The sequence below is a fragment of the Anomaloglossus baeobatrachus genome, chromosome 3 (genome assembly GCF_048569485.1).
Source record: "Anomaloglossus baeobatrachus isolate aAnoBae1 chromosome 3, aAnoBae1.hap1, whole genome shotgun sequence".
Classification (NCBI taxonomy): domain Eukaryota; kingdom Metazoa; phylum Chordata; class Amphibia; order Anura; family Aromobatidae; genus Anomaloglossus; species Anomaloglossus baeobatrachus.
In genome coordinates this window covers 567,672,692-567,700,274 of record NC_134355.1, presented here as the reverse complement: position 1 = coordinate 567,700,274, position 27,583 = coordinate 567,672,692, and the positions used below count along the sequence as shown (strand labels likewise).

General features: G+C 47.1%; 1 protein-coding gene across 5 annotated transcripts in view; it reads right to left on the bottom strand.

Annotated features, from left to right (window-relative positions):
• LOC142295563 (beta-galactoside alpha-2,6-sialyltransferase 1-like) overlaps nt 1-21,118 on the bottom strand; it is a 102,590-nt gene extending 81,472 nt beyond the window's left edge. The window contains exons 1-3 of one of the 5 annotated variants that reach the window (XM_075338667.1): nt 21,033-21,113; nt 14,019-14,156; nt 3,188-3,334 (exon numbers count right to left, since the gene is read on the bottom strand). The gene's annotated coding sequence lies outside the window, so the exon portion shown is untranslated. Of the gene's footprint in view, nt 1-3,187; nt 3,335-14,018; nt 14,157-18,809; nt 18,870-21,032 lie in introns of those variants that run through there. The other 4 variants (XM_075338668.1, XM_075338669.1, XM_075338670.1 and 1 more) reach the window with 4 other exon arrangements.
• Nucleotides 21,119-27,583: the final 6,465 nt, after the last annotated feature.

Sequence of the window (27,583 nt, the reverse complement as noted above, 5' to 3'; positions counted from 1 at the left end):
ATACAGTAACTCTATTGTTGCTCCTGAAAACGTCTTTGAGTGTGATGCGATTGACATGCGAGTGTCATTCCATATGTCAAGCAAGTGCTACGAGATTGCATTTTTCCCCTCACCTAGCCTCTATTCAACGTCTGAGGGACATCGGTGTGAGATCCATGTGAAATCTATTTTTCACATAATCTTTTACATAAGACAATACTCTATGTACATTTTATATTTTGCAACAATAACAAAACAAGCAAGTAAATATCTAGATAGATGATTGATTGCTACATAGATAGATAGGACGTCAAACACCTATATAATGTCTCACCCCTATACATACATGCTAAACTTGCTCCCTTTTATGCCTTTCTTATGGTACTAAAGGGTATTTATCAAAAAATAATTTAAAAAAATGATGTGGGGTCCCCCCAGTTTTCATAACCAGCCAAGATAGAGCAAACAGCTGAAGGGTTTTATTAGGGTGGGAAGGCTCATGGTTATTTGGCCCTTCCCAGCCTAAAAAGTCAACCCTCAGCCGCCCCAGAAATCGCGCATACATTATATGCTCCAATTCCGGCGCTCTACCCAGCTCTTTCCAATTGCCCTGGTCTGGTGGCAAAGTGGGGGAGGGATTTTTCAAATAAAATATTTTGTGTGTTTATTTTTCAATTATTTAGTTGAATAATTATTTATTTAGTGGCAGAGCATAGGGCACATATTTCTCCTAAGGAGTATTTTAGATACTGCTTTTTTTTAACCCCTTACCACCGAAGCCTGTCTCCACCTTCCTGACAGAGCCAAGTTTTACAGTTCTGACCATTGTTACTTTATGAGTTAATAGCTCTGGAACGCTTCGATGAATCACAGTGATTCTGATATGTTTTTCATGACACATTCATGTTAGTGGTAAATTTAGGTCAAAATTTTTACATTTAGTTGTGAAAATGTAGGAATTGTGACTAAAAGTTTTTAAATTTTGCAAATTTCAAACTTTCAATAAAACAATAAAAACTACTGACCTCTCAATTCTTTGTAGGTGGCAAAACTTGCAAAATCGCCAGTGTATAAAATACACTGTACAGGATTATTTGGTGTATAGTTAGGTGGATATTATATTGCCAGAGCTAATTGGATGATTTATTTCTGTATTTTATTATGGGTGTCAATTAGGATGCCTTTTTAAGCCTTTCGGCTTTTTAAGTGTTTTTAATGTTTGTGTTTTTTCTGTTACTGTATATTGTCAATAAACTGTTTGTGGGTGATCCCATTGTGTGACACATGTATTTTCTCTTTTTACAGTAAAAGTGGTAAGACAGCTTTATTCTTCGGGTCAGTACGATTACAGTGATAACACATTTATATTGGTGTTATCTTATGTTTTGCCACTTTTACAAGATTATCAGAGGAATGGGTGGGCTGCAATACCAAGACAGGTTATTAAACTTGGGGGTTATTTAGTTTGGAAAAACAAAGGCTTAGGGGGATCTAATCACAATGTATAAACATATGAGGGGACAGTACAGAGACCTTTCCAAAGATCTCTTTACACCTAGGCCTGCGACTGGAACACGGGGGCATCCGCTACGTCTTGAGGAAAAAAGGTTTAATCATAATCACAGACGAGGATTCTTTACTGTACGAGCAGTGAGACTATGGAACTCTCTGCCGCATGATGTTGTAATGAGTGATTCCCTACTAACATTTAAGCAGAGCCTGGATGCCTTTCTTAAAAAATTTAATATTACCAGTTATGTATATCAGATTTTATTACAGGGTGTTGATCCAGGGAACTAGTCTGATTGCTGTATGTGGAGTCAGGAAGGAATTTTTTCCCCATTGGAGCTTGTTTGACACATTGGGGTTTTTTTGCCTTCCTCTGGATCAACATGTTAGGCTACGGGTTGAACTAGATGGACTTAGGGGCACTTTGCACACTACGACATCGCAGGTGCGATGTCGGTGGGGTCAAATTGAAAGTGACGCACATCCGGCATCGCAGGCGACATCGTAGTGTGTAAAGCCTAGATGATACGATTAACGAGCGTCGTAATCGTATCATCGGTGCAGCGTCGGCGTAATCCATAATTACGCTGACGCGATGGTCCGATGTTGTTCCTCGCTCCTGCAGCAGCACACATCGCTGTGTGTGAAGCCGCAGGAGCGAGGAACATCTACCGGCGTCACCGCGGCTTCCATAGGATATGCGGAAGGGAGAAGGTGGGCGGGATGTTTACATCCCGCTCATCTCCGCCCCTCCGCTCCTATTGGCCGCCTGCCATGTGACGTCGCAGTGACGCCGTACGACCTGCCCCCTTAATAAGGAGGTGGGTCGCCGGCCAGAGCGACGTCCCAGGACAGGTAAGTCCATGTGAAGCTGCCGTAGCGATAATGTTCGCTACGGTAGCTATCACAAGAATATCGCAGCTGCGACGGGGGCGGGGACTATCGTGCTTGGCATCGCAGCATCGGCTTGCGATGTCGCAGCGTGCAAAGTACCCCTTAGAGTCTCCCTTCAACCTTAAAAACTATGAAACTATGAAACTACATAATAAAAACAAATTTATAGTAAAAAAAAATTGTTTTTGCATTGCTGTAATTTGGGAGCTATAGCTTTTTTGTTTTTTTGCTGATGGAATTATTTGGGGGCTTGTTTTTTTTGCTGGACAAAATTACATTTTCAGCGCTACTATATTTATTTGCATTTGACCTTTTGGCACAATTTATTGCACTTTTTTTGTCAGCTGAATGATGAAAAGACATAGTTTTTACTATGTTTTAATTTATTTTTTATATGGTGTTCACTGAAGCATGACAGCTTTATAGATTGGGTTGTTCCGGATGCAGTAATACCAAGTATGTGTATTTTTGTTGTTTATTTTTGCTTTTACATAAATTGTATAATAACAACAGCTCTCAGTTATGCACCTGTTCACATTGCAGTTTCGTGAGTGCCGTCAGTATTTTTTTCTATATTCAAAAGGGTCATACCTTCTGACCGTGCACCCCTCCCCCACTTGCCTCAAGTGATTTTATACTATATAGCAGGTTCCTACTTGCCCATACACAGGAGGTTTTTTAACTCAGAGAGAGGCTTCAACATAGAGTAGGTACCAAATTACGAGATATGCCATGATGTGGCAACTGGGCAGATATAGAAATGGCCGTTTCTATATGCTAAATATCTCATTTTTCTTAGATTTACCTTAGCAGTAATGCAGGTCCAAGTTCATACATTCATGGTTTCCATACTTTAGCATTATCAGAGTGCAAACTGTCTTTCTTTGTATTTTATGTCATGTTCAGTTATGCACCTGTTCACATTGCAGTTTGGTGAGTGCCGTCAGTCAATCTATAAATTGGATAATAACAACAGTTCTCAGTGTCACCTTACTATTAAGGACATTCTGGAAGTTTTACATTTATGCGGTACAATTGCATGTGATCAGGGGGGATTTATTGATTACTATATTATTTGAATTGACCCCTTTTAGAAAATTCTGGTCCCCCAAGTTAGGTTTGTTATAAAAAAACAACAAAAAACACATTTTACGCACCATCCTTTGGTGCAGCGCCAAGTCTCCAATACCAGTGTGTGGTATTGGTTGCAGTGCTGAAATCATTTTAAAAGTAAAACAGCAAATCACTGAGCTCAGCAGCTTTGAGTGGGACATTACATCAGTGCTGCATCTAGCTCCACACACTGGAGCAGCAGCTGAAATTCATTGTTGCAACAAGACAAGGAGTAAATCATGTTTTATTTCTTTTTTTTTTAATAGCAAACAGCATTCAGGAATCAGAATTGTCTAAATGAGGACAGCCCCTTTAAGTTTGGTGTTGTATTCATGTACTGATGATAATTATGGTGCTGTACTCATGTATTGATGTTGATTCTAGTGATGTAGTCATATAGTAGTGATGGTTCTGGTAATGTTTTCAGGTACTGATGGTGGTTCTTGTGATGTTTTTATCTACTTATGGTGGTTCTAGTGATGTATGTGAGTTGAAAATTCGCAAAAAAAAGCCAAATTAAACATTCCTACAGAGCCTTACTGTAGGCAGGGATTTGACTGAGATGTCAAAAAATGTGACATTTGGTAAAAACCCATTTTATGAATATAGCTAAAACATCTTGCTAATCAAAGATGTCAAAGTAAAATAAAAAAAAAAAGGGTTCTATCCATCTTTTGCATTTTTTAAGTCACTTTTCTATTTTGTGTTGTGGTTTTTGCTGATGTTTTCTGCACTAAATTCATATAAGTTAAAAAGAAGGAAAGTTTCAGCTCACTTCTGCCACAGAAGATCCATTGCAAGGACACTGTAATGCCAGTCGAAAGGAGATTGAAAGAGTAGAAATCCAGCAACCGATCTTCTTTAAAGAACAATCAATAAGTAATAGTATCCGAAACACGTCTGTTTCTGATTCCATCTGATATTTTCCTGGACTATTTATGCCACCATTTCATGGATTTGTTTTAACTTTTTGGAATAAATTTGAAATTTTTAAAGAAGGTCGGTTGCAGGATTTCTACTCTTTGAAATTCATATAAGTGGTTCATGAATTCATGAATTTTGGTCCAAGTCAAAAAGTCTTTTTTCCTGCTGTAAACTGTTTCTGAAATTTTTCTGTCACACGCTTCATAAAATCTCGCAAAATATTGCTCCAAAATACTTTCATACTCAAAAACACTCCAAGGAGGGAATTGGAGTGGCGCCTCACAAAATTATGCAGCTTTTTCTAAAGTTGCAGACAAAGGCTGGCCGAAAAAAAATTTCAATAGCTAAATACAAAAAAAAACTTGACAAAAAAAGATTCAAAAGCAATTACCAAATGGGCCAAAGACTTTAAAAATAAAGATGATTTTAGATGATGTTAAAATTTATAGTCCCTAAAAAGGAGCAAATTGCTTCAGAAATATAGAGAAACAGCAGAGATGAAATCGCAGATGCTGCTTTCTGTGAGCTAAAATATTTAAAAACAGGCATGGAAATGTTTTACCTCACAGAAAGAATCAGCAGTCCTGGCTACAAACTCTTTTTTCCTTCCTCCGCTGGTCAGGAACTGTTGTATATGTCGACCATGTGCAATGTGCAGGCAACCGAATACATTAGGCATGGGTCGGATCCTGTGCACTGAGGCAGTGGTGGGCATTTGGTGGTGAATGAATGTGCAGACTTGATGCCGACAAATAATGTTCCCTCATGGGTGTATGGTCAGTACCTTTGATGGTGATATAGGGAGGAAAGAGAAGAGGCCACGGTCTTGGTGTTGTAAAACAGAAGTAAACTTTAAGTAAAGCAATAGATGCAAAACCGCACACGGTGTTACATAATCTAAACTTGATAGTTACATGTCTGACAATCAGAGAGACACTTTTCTTAAGATAGGTTTCAATGACAGCAGCACAGTCACACTGGAACTAGATGGGAATGCAGCAGAGTATGTGCCAAGAGCTGCTTTTTATCCTTGAAGACAAAACTAAAAGCCTAGTTTGGTGAATAACTTCCACTCTGCAAGGGGGTGTGATACCCTAGTGGGCCTCCAAATCCAAGTACATTCTAATCTTCGTTACATGTAAGTTGGTGATCAGTTTATTCAACTGCTTCTTTATTTCTCTCGGTCTCACCAGAGGGGCTTCGCCGACTCCTTCGGCTGAGGCCATATGGGGATTATAGCGAGTACTCGCATGACACTCGGCACATGCTCGCAGCACAGCGGGAGCCGAGTGTCATGTGACTGTGGTCCGATCAGAACACAGTTGCGGAGGGGAGGGCCAGCGCTGCGGAGGAGAGAGAGGGATTTATCTCCCTATCTCCTCCGTTGCCGACTGATGCGAGAATCGCACTGCACTCGCATTACACCGATGGAACGTGAAAGCAATGCGATGTTTCTCTCTCCCCATAGACTTGAATGGGTGCGAGTGGAACAGGATTGCATTCCACCCACAGCATACTGCGATTGTTTTCTCGGTCCGATTAGGGCTAAGAAAATAATCATTCATGGGAGCTGCCCCATAGAGTAATATTGGTCTGAGTAGAATTCAATTTATCGTATTCCACTCTCTCCGTATTACTCGCCATGTGTGCTGACCCTAACACAGTTACTAGAATCTAAGGATCAGAGCATTCCTCCAATTAAGGGGTAGACAGGCATACTACACGATATTTTCCTCAGATAGTTCTGCTGTATCAGCCTCTGGAACAATGGAGAGGACTGCTCTCCTACAGTCTTCCTGTGGCTGCCTCACTGCTACTCTGGATAGCAGCTAGTGATATGTCATTTGGGAATGATCCGAGACAGAGCCGGCTCCTTGCTATGAATGATGGGAGCCATAACCCCTGCGAGAGCCCCTAAATTCTCATAATGACTCTCAGTAGTCGTAAAAATTCTGGTGTTTGGTGGATTAAACACCACCCACCCAAGCCAAATCATGCCCACTCGTTAAAGAAAGGGCTGGAGCGGAAAATAAGCAGAGGCCCACATGACAGGGGTTGGTCCATGAGGGAATAGAGGGGTAGCTTTAAGGGAAGGAAATGGGGGAGGGGCATGTGACACGGGGTGGGGGTAATACATAGGAAAAGTGCGGGAAGAGGAGCCATTTTAGGGTGCCTCAAAGACTGGAGTCCCGCTCACCCACCCAATTTTTCAAGGGGTTTGTTAAAAGGTCATATATTTATTAAAAAAAAAAAGGTGTAAGAATTTTTGGTTTGTCTGTAGTTTTATTTTGGGGGATTCATGTCACAGTGGTCGTGGCAGTGGGGTAGGGTCCTTGGAGTTGGTAAAGTTGGGGGCGGAGTTATATGGATAATTCCCTCCCGGATGGAATTGGGGTATTTAGTGATTTAGCACTTAATGGGGCTCTGGACGGGGTTGTGCCCTGGGAGCCGGTATTTTAGGGTATTTACACATTTTGGGCCACTTATTGTGGCATGGTGCCCTTGAGATGGGGGTTCACGGCTGAGGGTAAAATAGAAATACCTTGCAATGTGGTGGTATGTGCCAGATCTGGTAGCTTCAAGGACCTGCCCCCATTTGTCAGTTATTTAATTGGTTATTCTATTTATGTTAATAAAATGGCTGCTGCGGCCAAATTTATCCAAAAGATGGTGTGGTGTGTTTATTTATATAGATAAGTAAAAGGGGAGGAGGGGTATTGTACCGCCCCGGGCCTCAGCCAGCTGCCGAGCCACTCGGATCCGTGCTCGTCGGTGGGTGGCTCGAGCACCTCCTGGACCCTGGGGCCACGTCGCTCTGAAGGGATGCTGGCGCTACATGAGGGGTGGTGTTCGGTGGGGAGGTTCACGGCAGGGGGCCGCGGTTGTTTGGGAGTTTAGTTCGTGACGCCACCCATGGGTTGTGGTGAGTGAGTGGGCACCACCGCTGCCGTTGACTAGGCTCCCGGGGACGGTGTTGTGCAGCTTGGTGTTGATGCCCTCCGTGGGCAGGGGTTGGTGGCTCCGGGGGCCCCATTGGGCAAGAGGTGCGGGCGGGATGGTGCGGTGCGATGCGCTGCCCGAGGGCACTGTTGTACTCACTATTATAAATTCATCGGAGTCTCTAGTAAACCAAAAGGATGGTGGTCGGTGCCCGCAGCTGGCTGCGCTTTGCCCCTTACTGAGGTTGGTGGTCCCCGCCTTTCTCCTGCACCTCTGTAGTAGAATGCGAACTTCCTTCGCTTCAGTGACGGGAGTCCGCTCCCCGGCTAGTGGATGTCGGGGGAGCCCGTTTGCCCGCAGACGCTGGCCCGTGGGATCTCTATGCCTGGACGGTGGCTTTCTATCCCCCTCGTTGGGCTGTTGCCTTCAGTCGGGACTTGGGTGGGAAAGAACCTAAGGTCCAGACCCCAATCAGTGAATTTGACTCGGTCCAGTGGCTTCTGGGCCCCATACTGGGTCTGAGTACCCCTCCTGGTGCTTCGGTTTCCATTCGGTCCCCCGGTTCAGTACCGGCGGGCCACTACCCTGTCCCGGTCCCTGACGGTTCCACCGGCTGTCTTCCCGGCTCCTGCAGGCGGCCACCACCGGCTGCCTCCTGGCCACAGGGTATCCGGGCTCCTACCCAGATCCTTGACAGATGCTACTCCTCACTACTCCACTTCACCGCCTCTCCTTTTCACTTCCCTAACCGATCTGTGTGTTTTTCCCACCTCAGGCTATCTGAACTCCTCGGTGGGAGTGGCCAACTGCCTGGCTCTGCCCCCGGGTGTGAACATCAAGACCTGAGAGGGGTGACTCAGGGTTTTTAGGTTGGCTGCTGATACCTTTTTAGGAGCTGGTGTTTGTGCAGGGGTCCTACCTGTGACTACCTGGCTAGTCCAGGGCGTCACAGTATGGAAAGGAATAAGAAAGGAATGGAAGAATTGGGCCATACACTGTCATGTAATTGGCTGGCTGCCAGTCGGTGGGGTTTCGACTAGATTAACCTCATATAAAATATGTGTTCACCTGATGTGAATACATATTTACAAGGGATCCATTTAGAATCCATAAGATCCTTTAGTGTGTTCTGAATACTAAACAATAAAACACAGCATCAATTCAAGCACTCTGAGGCTATGTGTCCACGTTGCTTTTTACCTGCTTTTTTGCTGCTTTTTCAACTGCAGCGTTTAATGCCAAAATGGTTGTGTTTTGCTTTTCAAGCAAAGTCTATGGGAATTTGGGTTTCTTGTCCGCACTATGCTGTTCAAACTGCAGCCTTTTTCTGGCAGAAATTTGGACAAAAACTCAGCTTTGCAGTGCAAAACCCAAATGGCAAAAACAATTGACATGTCAATTGTTTTTACCATTTGCGTTTTGAACTGCAAAGCAGAGCTTTTGCCCAAATTTCTGCCAGAAAAAGGCTGCAGTTTGAACAGCATAGTGCGGACAAGAAACCCAAATTCCCATAGACTTTGCTTGAAAAGCAGAACACCTCCATTTTGGCATTAAACCCTGCAGTTGAAAAAGCAGCAAAAAAAGCAGGTAAAAAGCAGGTAAAAAGCAACGTGGACACATAGCCTGAGGCATATTTCAAGAACAGTTCACATTGTAAAAACATTAATATAATTGTGTCGCCCTGGGCAAGCCAGGGGTCACAGGTCACAACACCACCACACCCCACATCCCAGGTAGGCACACCTAAGCTGAACCAAAAAATCCTTGTTGCCTTCCTCCAGGAGTCTGATGATGCACACCAGGGGGTGGGCCAGGCGGTTGGCTCCGCCCACCAAGGGGCTCACAGCTCTGGAGGCAGGAAGTAACAGGCAGATAGCCCCGGGCAGGGGAAGAGTGCAGTCTAGCTGAGGGCTAGAGTAAACAGAGAAGTGAAAGTGAAGGAAGGAAAAGTGGAAAAGGAGGAGAGCAAGAAGTGGTGACAGAGCAGAGAGTGTGCAAAGCCTGAAGGGCCCAGCCGTGTGTAGGGCCAGAACAGCAAGGTCAGCGACGGCGGTGACTGTCCGGAGGGGGACCGTTTGGAAGTTCCTGGAAGGACCCCGTTGGCTGTGTGCCCGGTGGTCTGGAGCAGTGTTCCGAAGGACAGTCAGCACCAGGGCAGGGGCCTCTCGGACCCCGGCAAGGCTAGGAGTCGCCAAATTTGCCGAATCCGTCAGTGAAGGGGACGTAGATTCCCCCAACAACCAAGTCCCGATTGAAGGCAACAGTCCAACCCGTACAACAGAGGCACCGCCACCGCCAGGGCACCAGTCTCTGAGGGCCAGCACCTGCGGGCAAAGTGTAGTGCTCCTCCGGCCCAGCTTGAAGCCGGGGAGCGGGTTACCGGTGGGGACCCATCGCAACCAACCGTACATACAGGTGCAAGGAAGAGGGACATCACCGTCACCTACCGGGAAAGCAAAGCAGCCGTCTGTGGGACCGTCCTACCAGCCGTTTGGTTTACCGTAAAAACTGTGTCCAAGTCTCAGGCTGAGTGAGTACCACAGTGCCGCAAGGCACAGCGCTGCCCCCGCGTCCCTGCGCCCACCAGGCCCTGCACCTCACAAGCCATCACCGGGTCCCGGGATCACCAACCCCTACCCACGGAGGGGCAACACAACACCTGGCTGCTCCCCATCACCATCCCCGGGATCCCCGCATTGAGCAGCGGTGGTGCTACACATCACCACAACCGTGGGTGGCGTCATGGACATTATCCCAACACCCCAAAACCCCCCTTTCACTCACGGGCGAGGAGTGTCGCTCGAGAAACCCCGGGATCCGGCCCACCGCTCGAGCCACCACTGAGCAGCTGCCGGACCCGAGCAGAAGGGGTGAGCGCGGTGTGCTGACACCCTCCTCCCCGCCCGCGACAACTTGGCGTCACGAACAGGATCCTACCGCTCTGCCGTCTGGTAGAGGTGCGCCTTGTTACCGCCGGAGGTATCCGGCAGAAAAATTGCAGAAGCCGCCATCTTTGGCGCGAAAAGTTCCCGCTCGAGCGTCTTCTCGAGCAGTAGAGGCGCGAAGGCCAGAACCCCGCCCCGAGAGAGGAGGGGCCGGAAAGAGCTAAGGGGGACGCGATGGCGGCCGGCCGCATGTAGCTGCGGCTATAAAAGCAGGGACGCCAGGACTCTGCAAACATCCCGTTCCTGGAAGAAAGAGAGAAAGCCATCATGTGGATGCCGTCCCGCGACACCGTACCCCCCGCGCCTGGAACCGCGGCGTGGGTGGAGATCCGGACCGCGCAGCTCTACCAACGGCTGCAGGTAAAGATGCAGCTCCTCATGGAGGAGTGGGAGGCCGACATGGCGGACGTTGTAGCCACCGTGCGGAGACGCGAGGAGGAAGCGGAGAAAGGGAGGGTGAGTGACCCACGTCCCGACGCCCTTGAGGGGCCGGTCATCGCGGCTGTGGGGCCCGGTCCAAGCCCTCTCCCTTCGCTGCCTCCCTCGCCACCCGTCCCGGAGGCCGTGACCCCGCCACTAGGCCTGCTACCATCGCAACCGGTAGCAGTACCCAGCGTCCCCGCCCAAGCGGGCCAACCTGTAGCCGGAGCCCGCAGCAAGTCAGCGGTGTTGCCGTGGAAGACTTCGAAGACCGAACCGGAGGCATCCCCTGAGAAACTCCCCGAGCCGGAGCCGATGACCCGCTCCGGGCCGAAGGCCCAGCAGCGGAAAGCCCCTAGGCCCATCCCCCACACCTCGGCTGAGGTAGCGCCGGGTTGTTGCTGCAAGGCAGCGCCCAAGGCCAAGACACCGCGGGATATGCCGCCCGTAGTCCTGACAGTGGGTAATGTCCAGGATGTCCCGCGGGGCCCGACCCGTGCGCCGGCGCTGGCAGCAGCGCCATACTGGGATAGGGAGCCGGTACCGCTGGGCCTGGAGATCGCCGAGAGGGAGAGGAAGAAGGCCGAGCTAGTGGCCAGAGCGATCCGGGAGAAAGAGAATCTCCGGCAAGCGACATTCCGTAACCGGGGACCGCTGTACGAGGGACAGGTGAGGCGGTTTGATGTCCGCCGGGGCTACGGGTTCATCTACGAGCCGGGCCTGGAGGCCGAAGTGTTTGTAGCCCGGCGGGATGTGCATGCTCACCTGCCCGAAGAACATCCCGGCCGTAACCTGATGCCGGGAGATATTGTGCAGTATACCCGGCACTTTGGGGAGCGAGGGTGGTTTGCGCTGGACGTTAACCTCAGGAGGGGCCCGGAGGCCCGAGCGAGCGCAGGCCTCTACCCCTTGACGGCAGCCCCAGCGCTTGAAAGACCGGAGTAGGGCAATGGAGGCCCGCAGCACCGTCCCCGTTGGGACCACCTGTTTGTTTGAAAGTTTACAGAGAATGATAAGTGAAAATGATTACCGAGTGTTCACCTGATTCACCGTGTGATTTGCAACCGTCTGGAGCCGGCACCGTTGTCCCCGTGGGGACCGTTTAAAATGCATGGGAACTATCCATGGACAAGCCCGTGAACTTTGCAGGGCAACCACAAACGTTAGTGGCTTGTAAATATGTTGGGTACCGTTACCGTTTCCGCAATGCCGCCTCCGGAGAGGCAGGTTGGAGGGAGGGCCCTGAGCAGAGCAGGCCAGGGCCCAGCCACCAAAGGAACCGGTGGCTACCCTCTGGAGGGAAGGACAGATCCCGCTCGGGTACCGTGTGCTGGACTGTGGGTCAAGGGGTGCTGCCTGGGTTTTAGGGGCAGCATCAGGGCCAGGTTACTTGGGTGGGAGAGAGCGGAAACCGTAACCGTATACCGTTGAAACGTTAAAAGTAAATGTGCCTCCCGTCTTGGGAAGAGTTATTAAAAATGTCATATGTTATGTTTAACCTTGTTACCCCTTTTTACAGAAAAATAAAACCGGTGTAGGACGGCAGCCCGCGGACGGTCTGCGTTTTGCTAAGGGGGAATGTGTCGCCCTGGGCAAGCCAGGGGTCACAGGTCACAACACCACCACACCCCACATCCCAGGTAGGCACACCTAAGCTGAACCAAAAAATCCTTGTTGCCTTCCTCCAGGAGTCTGATGATGCACACCAGGGGGTGGGCCAGGCGGTTGGCTCCGCCCACCAAGGGGCTCACAGCTCTGGAGGCAGGAAGTAACAGGCAGATAGCCCCGGGCAGGGGAAGAGTGCAGTCTAGCTGAGGGCTAGAGTAAACAGAGAAGTGAAAGTGAAGGAAGGAAAAGTGGAAAAGGAGGAGAGCAAGAAGTGGTGACAGAGCAGAGAGTGTGCAAAGCCTGAAGGGCCCAGCCGTGTGTAGGGCCAGAACAGCAAGGTCAGCGACGGCGGTGACTGTCCGGAGGGGGACCGTTTGGAAGTTCCTGGAAGGACCCCGTTGGCTGTGTGCCCGGTGGTCTGGAGCAGTGTTCCGAAGGACAGTCAGCACCAGGGCAGGGGCCTCTCGGACCCCGGCAAGGCTAGGAGTCGCCAAATTTGCCGAATCCGTCAGTGAAGGGGACGTAGATTCCCCCAACAACCAAGTCCCGATTGAAGGCAACAGTCCAACCCGTACAACAGAGGCACCGCCACCGCCAGGGCACCAGTCTCTGAGGGCCAGCGCCTGCGGGCAAAGTGTAGTGCTCCTCCGGCCCAGCTTGAAGCCGGGGAGCGGGTTACCGGTGGGGACCCATCGCAACCAACCGTACATACAGGTGCAAGGAACAGGGACATCACCGTCACCTACCGGGAAAGCAAAGCAGCCGTCTGTGGGACCATCCTACCAGCCGTTTGGTTTACCGTACAAACTGTGTCCAAGTCTCAGGCTGAGTGAGTACCACAGTGCCGCAAGGCACAGCGCTGCCCCCGCGTCCCTGCGCCCACCAGGCCCTGCACCTCACAAGCCATCACTGGGTCCCGGGATCACCAACCCCTACCCACGGAGGGGCAACACAACACCTGGCTGCTCCCCATCACCATCCCCGGGATCCCCGCATTGAGCAGCGGTGGTGCTACACATCACCACAACCGTGGGTGGCGTCATGGACATTATCCCAACACCCCAAAACCCCCCTTTCACTCACGGGCGAGGAGTGTCGCTCGAGAAACCCCGGGATCCGGCCCACCGCTCGAGCCACCACTGAGCAGCTGCCGGACCCGAGCAGAAGGGGTGAGCGCGGTGTGCTGACACCCTCCTCCCTGCCCGCGACATAATCCCCAACCTTTGTGCATTTTACACATATTCTTGTAAGTAAAAACACCAAACAGTGTAAGAATAGTACTAAAGATATGGCTTATAGAATAGCATAGTACACAATGTAAATAGAAAATTAACAGCCCTAGTTTATGCACATTAAATAGTGCTAATTTTCTCCGTCTCTGTATTAAAAATAACAGGTTATCGCAAAATAATAGCAAAGTAGGATGGTGTACTTTTCTACAAAAAAGGTAGATCTGCAGATATACCACTATACAGATGGTCCATACATTCATATAAACTGCATTTTGATCAGATTTAGATAAAGAAAATACCTTATAAGTCACTCATTTTCCAAATGACGTCTTAAAGGAAATCTGTCACCATGTTTTTCTCATACAAGTATGGCCACCCCCATTATGTCCTTATATACAGCATTCTAGAATGCTGTATCAGTATCAAATACCAAAAGACCTTTTATTTTACTCACCTGCGGGGCAGTCCGATCTGATGGGTGTCACTGATCTTGATCCGGCGCCTTCTCTCTTGCTTTTCGTGAATGACGTGTCGTGTGTCATCCACACAATGTCCTCCATTGCGCTCATGCACATGCGCACATCTCTCTTCCCTGTCGGGGGCAGAGCAAAATACTGTAATGTACAGGTGCGTGGAAAGGTCAAAGAGCGGCTGCACATGTGTGCTTCTGTACTTTGTTGTGTCCTCAGCAGGGCAAAAAAAGGGCATGTGCGCAGGAGGATGACGGAGGATTTAATGCCTATGGGTGCAAGTAGTAGTGGACCCTCTGGGTCGCAGCACACGGTACACCTGAGAGGCATGACTTAGGTGCACACCAGTTTTCACCACAGCCTCTGATGGTGAGAATGAACTGGGATTCCAGTGTGAAGCCCCACAGGTGTTGTGTCGGTGCATTACCTTCAGAGACTCCACGTGGATGGAACGATCTGGTCACAGGTAGGGAACCTTCTTTTAGGATTTTCGTGACGCCACTCTTGGTATTGCGGTCAGTGGGGACCGCCACTGTAGATTAAGGGGTGCCTGGGGCTGATGGTGGGTGCAGTCAGTTGTAGTGGCCTCCCGAGAGTAAGGCAAGCCCCAGGGCCCTGTCTAAGGGTATGTGCGCACGTTGCTTTTTACCTGCTTTTTACCTGCTTTTTTGCTGCTTTTTCTTCTGCGCTGTTTAATGCCAAAATGGATGTGTTCTTCTATTCAAGCAAAGTCTATGGGAATTTGGGTTTCTTGTTCACACTATGTTGTTCAAAATGCTGCCTTTTTGTGGCAGAACTTTGGTCAAAAACTCAGCTTTGCAGTGCAAAACCCAAATGGCAAAAACAATTGACATGTTGCTTCTTTGAAAAGCTGAGTTTTTGACCAAAGTTCTGCCTCAAAAAGGCAGCATTTTGAACAACATAGTGTGAACAAGAAACCCAAATTCCCATAGACTTTGCTTGAATAGAAGAACACATCCATTTTGGCATTAAACAGCGCAGAAGAAAAAGCAGCAAAAAAGCAGGTAAAAAGCAGGTAAAAAGCAACGTGCGCACATACCCTAAGTGTGTGGAACCACAAGGCGCAGAATGACTCAAACACAGAAGCAGAATGTCTTTCAGGGGTTTTACTCACATTAGGTGGCAGAGTGAGTAACCCGGGCGTAGCTGAGATGAACCAGGCTGGAACCAGGTATCCTTCCAGCTGGCTGATGAGGGTGGCTACCAACTCGCCTTTCTTAGCCCTTTGTGTTTTGTGGTGACCCCGACTTGAAATCCCTACAGGGGTCACCCAGGGAAGTTGCTGCTGTCTGTTCTCCCCTCGTTTCGGCCCGTTTGGTTGTAGCCTGGACCAGGTCACTCCAGCTGCTTCCTCCTGTGAACTAAGGGCCCTCTCTTTGCTACGTGGCTGCGGACTCTGTGGTGTTGTCTTGGAGGTCTGAAGTGCCCCCACCGGCAGGTTTGGCAGAAGAAAGGTGAATCTATCTCTGCACTGGGACCTGTTACCCTTGCGGGCCTGGTACCTCCCTGGCAGTCCCCTTACTCTGCCAACCCTTTGCTCTCTTTAGCCTTGGGTGGATTTCGGGTGGCACTACCAGGTGACCGATCTCCCCCGTCGGTAGTCACTGCGCGGACGCTGTTAGACTGCAACAGCTCCAGGGTCTGCTCCTCACGTCTGCTCTCCCTGAGCTGCACACTAAATTGGCTCACTGCTCCTCCTCTCCTGTTCTTGCCTACGCCACCAAGCAACCAGGCCCTCTACCACACTCCTTGAGTGGACATGGAGGCTACACCCCCTCCTGGAATCTCTCAGAAGTCCTCCCAAAGGTAGATGTGTGAGACCTGCTTACTATGCGCCTGTGTAGTCACACCTCGGTCAGCCTTCTGGATTACCTGTATTGTACTGCCCCCAGCATGGGTGCAGTACTCAGTGGTGCCTGACCAGGACAGGGGCGCCACACCAGTAGCAACCAGGTGCCACTCAGGGATACTCAGTGCTGTGACAGCTGGCCCCAGGGGTATAGATACTGATAGTCTCTTATAAGGCAGATTCTGTTGGGATGACTAATGCGGCAGGCATGGTCTCTATGGATATATGCCGCAGCATGTATGACTGATACTTCTGGTGTAGATAGGTACCACAACACGTCTCTAAGTTTAGACCACATTGCCCAGACACCTCCCATAAGGGGAGAGTGCCTTAAACACTTAGTATCTCTCAGCCATAGACTGAAAGGCACTTCTGAGTTAGGGCATTCTTGCCCTTTAAGAATAGGTGCACTCGAGCACGCCCTAAGTGTGCTCCAAGGTGGCCTGTGCGGCATGCACAGGGACCACAAACAGAGCAGACACCGCAGAGTGGCTGGAAGAGTGAGTGTGCCAGCTTCCCCATTGAGGAAAAAGGGCAGGACAGTGCAGGGACACTAGTAACGGCGTTACAAAGGACACTGGGTGGATGACATGGGATGCATCATTCACAAGAAGCAAGAAGAGATCAAGACCAGTAACGCCCATGATACCAGACTGCCCGATAGGTGAGTAGAATAAAAGGTCCTTTTATGTAATGCAGATCAGCTTTATGACTTATATATAGCATTCTACAATGCTGTATATAAGGGCATAAAGGGGGTGCTGTGCTTCACATGGGGAAAGGTTGTCTTTAAAATGGCAATAGATCTCCAATAGTTCAAATCTAAATTGACCAACACCAATTATATAAACATGTTACATGGTTGCATACATTAAACAATACTGTGGAAGAAACGGCGTAATAGGGTCTTACCAATAAAAGGAAAATAAAAGAGGGAGCAGGCCACTCATCTTGTGTGGTTGTGTGACACATGACTGTAAACAAAATGAAGGGGTGCACAGCCTATAGTAACACAATGAGTGCTGCCTAATGTGTGCAAAACAACAATGCACAGAGGAGAAAAAGGGCACACATAATTCAGGCGCACATCAAAGAATATTGTAATCATATATATTTTTTATTTTTACGAGAAAAACAGTTTATTAGGTCCATGAAAAACACACACAATAAAATCATTTAAAACCATACAATACAAGACACGGCCTCTATAAAGTGACTCCGGGATAATAAACCTAGTCAATATAAGACAGATATAATATCAAAATTGTACATCAATTCTCCAATCCACAAATCTAAGGTAAGTAGTGATTATTTGCATGCAGAAAATAAGCTCTACTGGTGAGGTAGACAGTTGTATATATATATATATATATATATATATATATATATATATATAGATAGATACGAAGTATGACACTATCGTGTATGTACTGTCTTATAACCATATCAAAAGACAATGGAGGTATAACCAATACCAGGAACAATTGATTGGCAACAATATATCAGTGTGAATTAATCATACAAGTGCATATCAAATATATAGAGCTTGTATAACAAAAAAAATACATCAGTATTTGGCTCTGGAAAACAGCTCTCTATAGGGGTGATGGTGTGAGCAGCAGAGAGTTATTAATGCAATACTGAAGAGCTGCCACCAGACTGCCTAGATACCTGCTGGCTGCATAAACACCAGATATAGATCAGCCAAAAATACCAAATGTACACACATGGTCAAAAAGGACCGAAAACGTCTCATCAGAGAAGTATAAAATTACCAATCGGGCCCGGTGTATAAGTAGAACTGCATGCAAAAAAATATAGGGAGAATATAAAGGAGCAAGGTATGCTGTAAGAGAGGCCGTGGGGAGAGCCGGGCCCGGTTGGTAATTATACTTCTCTGATGAGACTTTTTCGGTCCTTTTTGACCATGTGTGTACATTTGGTATTTTTGGCTGATCTATATCTGGTGTTTATGCAGCCAGCAGGTATCTAGGCAGTCTGGTGGCAGCTCTTCAGTATTGCATTAATAACTCTCTGCTGCTCACACCATCACCCCTATAGAGAGCTGTTTTCCAGAGCCAAATACTGATGTATTTTTTTTGTTATACAAGCTCTATATATTTGATATGCACTTGTATGATTAATTCACACTGATATATTGTTGCCAATCAATTGTTCCTGGTATTGGTTATACCTCCATTGTCTTTTGATATGGTTATAAGACAGTACATACACGATAGTGTCATACTTCGTATCTATATATATATATACCGTATATACAACTGTCTACCTCACCAGTAGAGCTTATTTTCTGCATGCAAATAATCACTACTTACCTTAGATCTGTGGATTGGAGAATCAATTGATGTACAATTTTGATATTATATCTGTCTTATATTGACTAGGTTTATTATCCCGGAGTCACTTTATAGAGGCCGTGTCTTGTATTGTATGGTTTTAAATGATTTTATTGTGTGTGTTTTTCATGGACCTAATAAACTGTTTTTCTCGTAAAAATAAAAAATATATATGATTACAATATTCTTTGATGTGCGCCTGAATTATGTGTGCCCTTTTTCTCCTCTGTGCGTTGTGTGACACATAACCATTATAGAAGGGATAACAGCTGCTGCAAGGTCCATGAGCCCTAAGGCTGGGGGAAACAGATAAGAACTTGGAGAAGTAGTAGTAAGAAGGATTTACGGGGCACTACTTTCACTGAGGACTGTCCACATTAAACAATCAGCAGCTAGTTGTGAAAAGCACACACAGTGCTATTGATCTCTGCTGCGACCAGAGGAGACTTCCAGGTCGGACTATACTGAATACAGCTGCGGGGTGCTTGTTCCAAAAGCATCAGAGCATAGAACATTAAGCAAAGGAAGAAAAAAGGAACGGCACTCACCGGTAATTGCTGTGAAGTGTTCAGATTTATTTCATGGTCAGAGGATACATGCTTCGGCGTTACAGGGAGGGAATGAGGATTGTTAGCACAAAAAGACTACGGCCGTTTCGCCCCTGCAGGTGGGGCTTCAACAGGTCTTACAGATTAGTGACCTCACTATGCAGGTTTATAAAAAAGCAGCAAGCTCCAATCATGTGTGCAGGTGTGGGATTCCTGACAAAAAACAGAGCTGAAAAATTACTACCCTCCTTTCCTACTAAACCTCATTGGTACTCAGTTCCTAAAATCCACAAATCGAAAGGCCCATTTAACACGTCAGTGAAAAACACAAACGTTCTTCACTGACGTGTAAAACATGCACATGTTCCTCCGTGTTCCGTGATTCACGGCACACGTGGGTTGTCTATGTGCAATCCGGGCTCCGTTCTCTTTGGTCTGTGATTGCACATGGCGATCAACTCACCTGTGCCCGCTCCCGCTCTCCTTGATGCCGAACGCTCCCACGGTGCAGCATCCGGCTGGCGCTGACCCCCACAGCAGCTACTTCTGGGTCGGCTGTGTCGTGCATTCATGAATATGCACAACAGTAATGAGCCGGCTCAGAAGCAGCAGGCAGCACAGGCTGCACAGAGCGCCGCTGAAGGCGGGTGAGTAAAAATGTTTTTTATTGTATAAGTACGTTTTTTCTGGCACGTGTTTCACGGATGACACACGGATCACACCACTGCATGGTTCGTGGGACATCAGTGATGCCAGAAAAAAACGGACATGTCTCCGTGCGGCAATCATGGACAAGCGTGTACGCCGCACGGAGAAACGGTCAGTGAAAAATCACTGATGTGTGAGCAGACCCATTGATTAAAATGGGTCTGCGTATCTCAGTGATTCTGGTACGTGGAAAGAAAAGCACAAACGTACCAGAATCACTGATGTCTGAAAAGGGTCTAAAGCAAAGGTCCAGTCCGTGAAGTGGATGAAAAGGTGCTTTATTTTTTATCCTCTTCACAGACTGGACCCTTGGTTTATACACAGCACTGCAGATCGATCCACTTTTCTCCAAATTACCTTAGATTAAACAAGCCACAGGTCTATCATAATTCAGTTTATTTAATGAACTATTAATTAGCCATAACTAAATTATTTAATATAACCCTAAGGCTGGGTTTAGATGGACATGCTTAAACTTGTGTAAGTCACATCAGTGAATTGTGGACGTGACTGGCTCCGTGTGTAGCTTTATGTGCTCCTCCACATACTAGACAAGTGTCGAATCTGGCTGCTATTTACTTGCATAAGGCTAGTTTCACACTTGCGTTGGGTTGAATCCGCTGGGTCCGTTGCTGCGTCGTTTTGACGCATCCGTTATTTTTGTGGTGTCAACGGATGCAACGGGTCCGTTATTTCACAGGAATCCGTTAGCTGATTCCTGTGAAATAACGGACCGTTGCATCCGTTTGGCGTCCGTTAGGCGTCCGTCTAACGGAATCCGTCGGCTCTGTTTTATTTCTTTTTTCATTTTTTTTCAATCTGGGCATGCTCAGTAAAAATTAGCGGATTCCAGCAGCAGATTCCGTTGTTAAGCACTTAGCAACGGAATCCGCTATCATAGGGAACCATTATAAATTTTAACGGAACCAACGGAATCCGTTGGTTGGCGTCATTTTGACGCCAGCATTTAACGTTACATTCTGCGTTGCTTCCGCTCGGCGGAAGCAACGGAGCATCGGCCAACGGAAGCAATGCAGGTACTTTTGGCACAATCCGTCATCAATGCAAGTCTATGGGAAACAACGGAATCCGTTAACGGATTCCGCTGTTTCCCAAGACAGCGGATTGCGCCAAAAAAAAAACAACGCAAGTGTGAAAGTACCCTAAGTCTGATCCGTAAATCGGACTAAAGGAGTACATGTAGCAATTTATTTCCTTACAGATTGTTGTTCCATGTGGAATATTGGCCATGTGCACTGGTACACTGACTACAATGGGTGCAGTGTGCTCTCGGTCTGTGGCATACACGGATATCACACGTCTGTGTAATAAGCACGTCTGAACAATTCTTCAGTTTGTTATTAAATTTGTTATTAAATATGCAATTAGCCCATTAACAAATGCTAATTAATTAACTGCCATGTGCCTTGGGTTAAGTCACTTTATATCTTGATTATCAAATTTGTAAAATACAGTAAAATATACTCTGCCATATTGGTGTGTAAAGTTCCTTACCTCCACAAGAAATGAATTTTCCCCATTCATTTGCAAAGTCCTTTGAAGGAATAAATGATGTCCCAGTACCTTGTACTGTCTATACTTATTTGTGTTAACGATATCTCCTTTATGGCATCTTTTTTCATAGCTGAATGAGTCAGATTTTTCTAGTCAATCATTAAGCAAAAATTCTCGCTTTCCATGTAATAATTTAACATACTAGTTGCCTCCCCAGAATTATGATATAGCCTAGTACAATGTAAATATTATATTATGGGTAATATACTAATATTACATGGGGATCACAGATCTTACTTTCCTTTTTATACATTGTAAGCCCTCCGTTTGTGTTTCCGGTACATCTAGCATCCACTTTTTCAAGGATACCACAAATATCCATTACAACCTACGGGGCTGCTCATGACGTTGTTTACTACACATATTTTCCAGGGAATTATAGGTATTTTAATATTGTGATTTTCGCAAATTTATTTGCCGCAAATCAAATTTTTGCTGAAAATTTGGCGAAGCCGGGCAATTTAAGTATTGAAAGAAAATCTCATCTCCAGAGCTGAGCGAAACCGACATAGTGTTCAAAGCTCAAATGCGAACACAGACTTCTCACGGAAATTCATGGTCAAAGTCGGAGTTTGGATGAAGATCGGATGCTGAATAAAGTTTGTTGAAAGGCTGCAGTGCAGCCATTCAACAAGCTTTTCAGTTGTGGACACTCCTTTGGCAATCACAATCATGCCGAGTATTGGCATGGCTGTGATCGATCAGGGCTGGCACCACCTTCCGGCACACCTGGGCAATGCTGGAGCCCTGGACAAACAGGGGGCCCACTTGCTGTCGGGGACACCATCAGTGCTGCTTGCCCAATGGTGTACCCAGCCCTTTATGATGTATGGGGCTCGGGTAACTGTCTCCCCCCTCCCCTGTGCACTCTCTCCTCCCATGCTCTGTCTCTCTGCACTATGTGATGAGTGAAGCATCCTGACTGCTCCCGGCTTATGAATAGTAATAAGCAGAGACCAGTGACATCACTTGATACCTGCGATCAGCAGCACTGACCTTCTGCATCGCTGGGACACCACTCAGCAGTAAGGATGTGTGGCGCCCCTGAGGCTTCCGTCGCCACAGGTCATTGCACCCCATCCAGCGGTGTGATGCCCCATTCTGGGAGAGGAAGAGAGTGAACTCCGGTCCCCTGGTAAATCCACACTACACCCATTGCTAGGAACACACTGGGACCAGGGAAAGTGGCAGACAACCCTCCCATGCTGCATGCTGGGAGGGGTCGTAAGACCCATCCCTGCTCCTATAGGGTAGAACAGGGCAATTGGGGAGGTGGGAGGAGCCATCTGAGAGCAGACACAGAGAGGAAGGTCAAGTTTAGTCAGTTTACCTCAGAGAGTGAGAGAGTGAGGAGCCAGCATGTAGCTGTGAAAGAGAATGGAGCTCTGTGAGCTCAGAGTGTCCGCACAGAGAAAGCAACAGAAGTCTGAGAGAGAGTGCGGAAGGAGGAAGAGGTCTGCAGGAGGCAGGCAAGGAGGAGAAGTGAAAGGAAAGGAAAGAAAGAGACGCTTCCTGGTGAAGATCCTGGGACTCAGAGGGTCCAGGTGACACCAAGCAGAGAATAGAAGGGATCCCAGGGCCACGGGTAGCTGTAGAGCTGCGGTGGCCTGTTCCACAGGAGCATCGGTGGAGGGATCAAGCTGCAGCAGGGGACGGTCCCTAGAAACCGGAGGAGTGTAAAATCATCTCCAAACAGTAAAAACCGAGGCCCAGGGAAAGTTGTAGACTCCCCGGGCCACAGCCCACAGCAGCACCTCTGGAAAAGGGGTAATCAGCCGACAGGTGACCCCCCAGCCTGGAGGCTGTAGTGGAGGCCAAGCCAGGTTTATCCTATAAAAGGCAAGGCTTAGGAAGACAGCAGAAGGAAGAGACACTTAAGAGAAGGGCACCGGGTTTTTCTCCAAGAATCACCCAGAACCGGCGGAGGTCCCTGGCCGTGGTCCCAGCAGTCCAAGGGCCCTTGGGCCCAGACAAGAATTGTGAGTAAAGAACTTGAACTGCACCCTTGGAGTGGTCTCCGTTATTTCTGCTATCCAGACTTCCACTACACTATAGACTCTTACAAGCACCAACAGCGCCCCGGGCATTGCTCCACCTGTGGGGAGAAGTACCATCATTGCTGCCACATCATCACCCCGGAGGCCTTACACAGCAGCGGCGGCTTCATAGCCGCATACCACAGGTGGTGTCACGAACACAAACTTTATTTCATCAAGCCACATATTCTACTGACACCCACCAGGGCCACGGAGCCGGGCCCAGCCACCACTGACTACCACCGGACTAGTCCGACCCGGCACCGGGTGTCCCATAGCCCTGGGGTGGGCGAGTCAGATGCTGTGCTAATTACACAGCGTAGGGGGGAGAATAGAGAGCACAGTGGAGAGACCACACAGGAGAAGAGAGAGCATGTGGGAGAGACTGCACAGGGGGAGAAGAGAGAACAGGGGAGAGACCGCACGGGGGGAGAAAAGAGAGCACAGGGGAGAGATCGCGCAGGGGAGAGAAGAGAGAGCACAAAGGAGAGACTGCACAAGGGGAGAAGAGAGAGCACAGAGGAGAGACCGCACGGGGGGGTGAAGAGAGAGCACAGGGGAGAGAGAGCACAAGATAGAGACTGAAAAGGGAAAGAAGAGAGAGCAAAAGGAAGAGACTATAGAGGGGGAGAAGAAAGAACACAGAGGAGAGACCGCACAGGGGAGAGAGAGCGCACAGAACAATTTATTTTCTTTACAGACTGTTGGCCCATGTGGAAAACTGACCATGTGTACACTGGCTATAATGGGTGCATGTGTTCACGGATATCACATGTCAGTGTAATAAGCATGTCTGAACAATCCCTAATTTTGTTAATAAATTTGTTATTGAATAAGCAATTAGCTCTTTAATAAATACTTATTAACTATCTGCCACCGTCCTGGGGTTACATTGTTTCATAGCTTGATTATCAATATTGTAAAATACACAAAAATACACACATATTGGTCTGCAATTTACTTACTGCCAGAAGAAATGAATGTCCCCATTCATTTGAAAAGTCCTTATAAGGAATGAATGATGTCCCAGTTCCTTGTGCAGTCTATACGTGTACTTATATATGAAAATGAAATAACATTTATGACATATATTTTTTCATAGTTGAATTAGTCAGATTTTTCTAGTCAATGATTAAACAAGAGTTCTCCTTCTCCATTCAATGATTTAAAAACTTTGTTACCTCTCAAGAATCATCATATGGCGTATTACAATGTAAATATTACATTATTGGTTACGAGAGGCGGCAAGCGTCCGGCAATGGACCCACTGGGCCATACACTGGACTCCCCTGAAGGAGATAACCAGTAGCGAACCCTTTTACAAAGACTTTCTGGCGCAGCAACAGGGTGCCTAAATCCACAACTGCCAGGAACCAGTGGTGGTCGGCTATTACGGGCTTGGTAGAGTCTCTTAATGTCCAGTGCTTGTGTGCTCGGACATGACAATACGGAGGTGGTAACTCGGACTTAGCAGCAAGGAGGTGAAAACTCAGATGTGACAGCATAGAGGTGGTAGCTCGGCCGTGGCATTACGGAGGAGGTAGCTCAGACATGGCAGCACAGAGGTGATGGCTCAGATGTGGCAGCATGGAGGTGGTGGTAGAGAGCAGGCTGTAGGACGATACACATGTTACGAACATAACACTTGCAGTAGGACACAATTAGCAGAACTAGAAGCATAGTAAGCAGTAGCATAATGGGACCTGAGAACTAGCAACACACTAAGGGTCCATCCCTTTAAGAAAGGGAGTGTGGCCACGAGCGCACCCTACGGGTACACACAGAAGGGCTGCACACAGCCTGGAAGCAGGAGGAGGCCACGGCAGACAGCTGGGCAGGAGAGGAGCAAGTGGAGCCGTCAGGCAAGTGAGAGGGAGGGCGTCACTGCCGGAGCCTGGGAGCAGGAGCTTGCAGGGATATGACGCTGGGACCGGGCAGGTGAGAGGGAGGGTGCCCCCATCAGAGTCTGGGAGCAGGGGAGTGTGGGGATTCCGCACTGGCACCGGGACCGGGTGCTACAATTACATTGGGATCACCATTTTATACCTTTTTTTATATGTTCTAAGCCTCCTTCACATGTCTGTGTTTCCAACACAAATGTCATCCGTTTTTTTCTTCAATACCACACGTATCCATAAAAATCTATGGGGCTGCTTACGTCTGTGTTTTTTACACTTATTTTCCAGGCAATTAGAGGTTTTTTAATTGTGCAATTTACATAATTTTTTTTCCGCAAATTAAAATTTTGGGGAAAATTTGCCCAAGTGGGACATTTTTATTTTATTTATTTATTTATTTTTATAAACGTTTTTTATTTAAATTCTCTCAAACATAAATACACATTTAAAATATACATATACAGTATATGACAAGGGTTAGGCAAAGCCTGCAATCAAATGCAAAACAATAGGATAAAGAGTTCCACACCAGTCACAATGTATAGGGGAATGATGAAAAGCAGAACTGCTATGGGAATACTGGACTGAAAAATACAATGGACTATCTGAAAAAATGAAAAAAACATGATATGTGCATAACTGCTATGAATAATAGGAAGGATAGATGTTTAGCCATTGTATTGATCAATGCAAAGGATCTCCAAAACCAAATGCCAAGGTAATCTATATTTTTGGGGTCCCTAACTTATGTGTAACCTCACCTGCAGTTAAAAAACGTGCCCTGTATGGAAAACAAAGGACCAAGCTTTATATGTGAAATAAGACACATGGCTCCTTTGCATTGATCAATACAATGGCTAAACATCTCTCATTCCTATTATTCATAGCAGTTGTGCACATTCCATTTTCATGTTTTTCACTTTTTTCAGATAGTCCATTGTATTTTTTAGTCTAGTATTCCCATAGCAGTTCTGCTTTTCATCATTATCCCTTACACATTGTGACTTGTGTGCAACTCTTTATCCTATTGTTTAGTTGTATATTTTTGAGTCTTGCACCTTGTTCACACCATGGTGTTCCAGACGTACATTATTTAATTAGTATGCAATCACATGCAGGCTGCATTACTATGAGACAATAATGTATTCCAAATAGGATTACTTTGACTCAAAGAAGAATAAACCAGGAACTTGGAGAGTAGGAGGGGAGAAGAAAGCATGTCTGAAACATGTACCTCTCTTGCATATATATATAAATCACCCAACATTGGTGCGTAACCCCTATCTTTAAGAGTTGTGCAGATCCACCAACACCCGGATAGACTTCCAACACCGAGAAGGAACTCTATACAGCGGTTCTCACAAATATAATTCTATACGGGTGCTTCTCCCAGTAGTAGTTGCTCTTGAAACCACACTGTAGGTTGAATGCAAGTTCTAATGTCATCCTGAATGCGTTGTGGAAGCAGAGAGATGAAACTTTCCCAGGTTGCGAAGAAGGCCTGCACTTTTCCCTCTCTATGTAGGGAGGCCTCAACCCAATCCATTTGAAGCAAAAATGACAATTTCTCTAGAAAAATCTTAAAAGGAGGATCCTGGTCATGGATCCATACCTGCAAAATGGTCTTAATACCGGCTGCCACTGTAAAATGCAGTTACTCACAATATGTCCAAATATATTTAATTTCCGAACATAATGGTGAAGCTTCAACATTTACAGTCATATGAAAAAGTTTGGGCACCCCTATTAATGTTAACTTTTTTTCTTTATAACAATTTGGGTTTTTGCAACAGCTATTTCAGTTTCATATATATATATATAGATGGCCACACACTAGACCTTATCTTCACCCGTCTCTGCTCTCTATCTAACCTCACTACCTCCCCTCTCCCCTTATCTGACCACCATCTGCTGACCTTTTCAGCCCTGTCCTCCTCACCTGCCCCCCCTGTCCAGCACGTATCACACCCCCGCAGAAACCTTGCACACATCAACATACACACCCTTTCTGACTCTATCCTACCGCTGTCCTCCATATCTTCACTCCACGACACAAACAGTGCCACCATTTTCTACAACGCCACTCTCACATCAGCTATTGATTCAGTCGCTCCTCTTGTGAATGGCAGAGCAAGACGAATCAATAGACAACCCTGGCACAACAGCCTCACTAAAAAACTACGGCAAGTGTCTAGAGCCGCAGAGCGGCGCTGGAAGAAAACGCACTCCCAGGAAGACTTCACCACATTCAAAAATACAATTCACACATTTCGCTTGGCCCTTACCTCTGCTAAACAGAATTACTTCAAAAACCTCATATCCTCTTTAACACACAACCCCAAACAGCTATTTAACACTTTTACCTCCCTCCTTCGCCCACCGCTGCCCCCTCCAACCTCCCTCATCTCCGCAGAAGAATTTGCCACATATTTCAAAGAAAAGATCGACGAAACCAGACAAGTCTTTTCTGCTGAACCACCACAACCCCTTCATATAACAGACCACTGCTCCTCCCCCATAAACTTCCTCCCCACCATCACCGAAGGAGAGCTTGCAC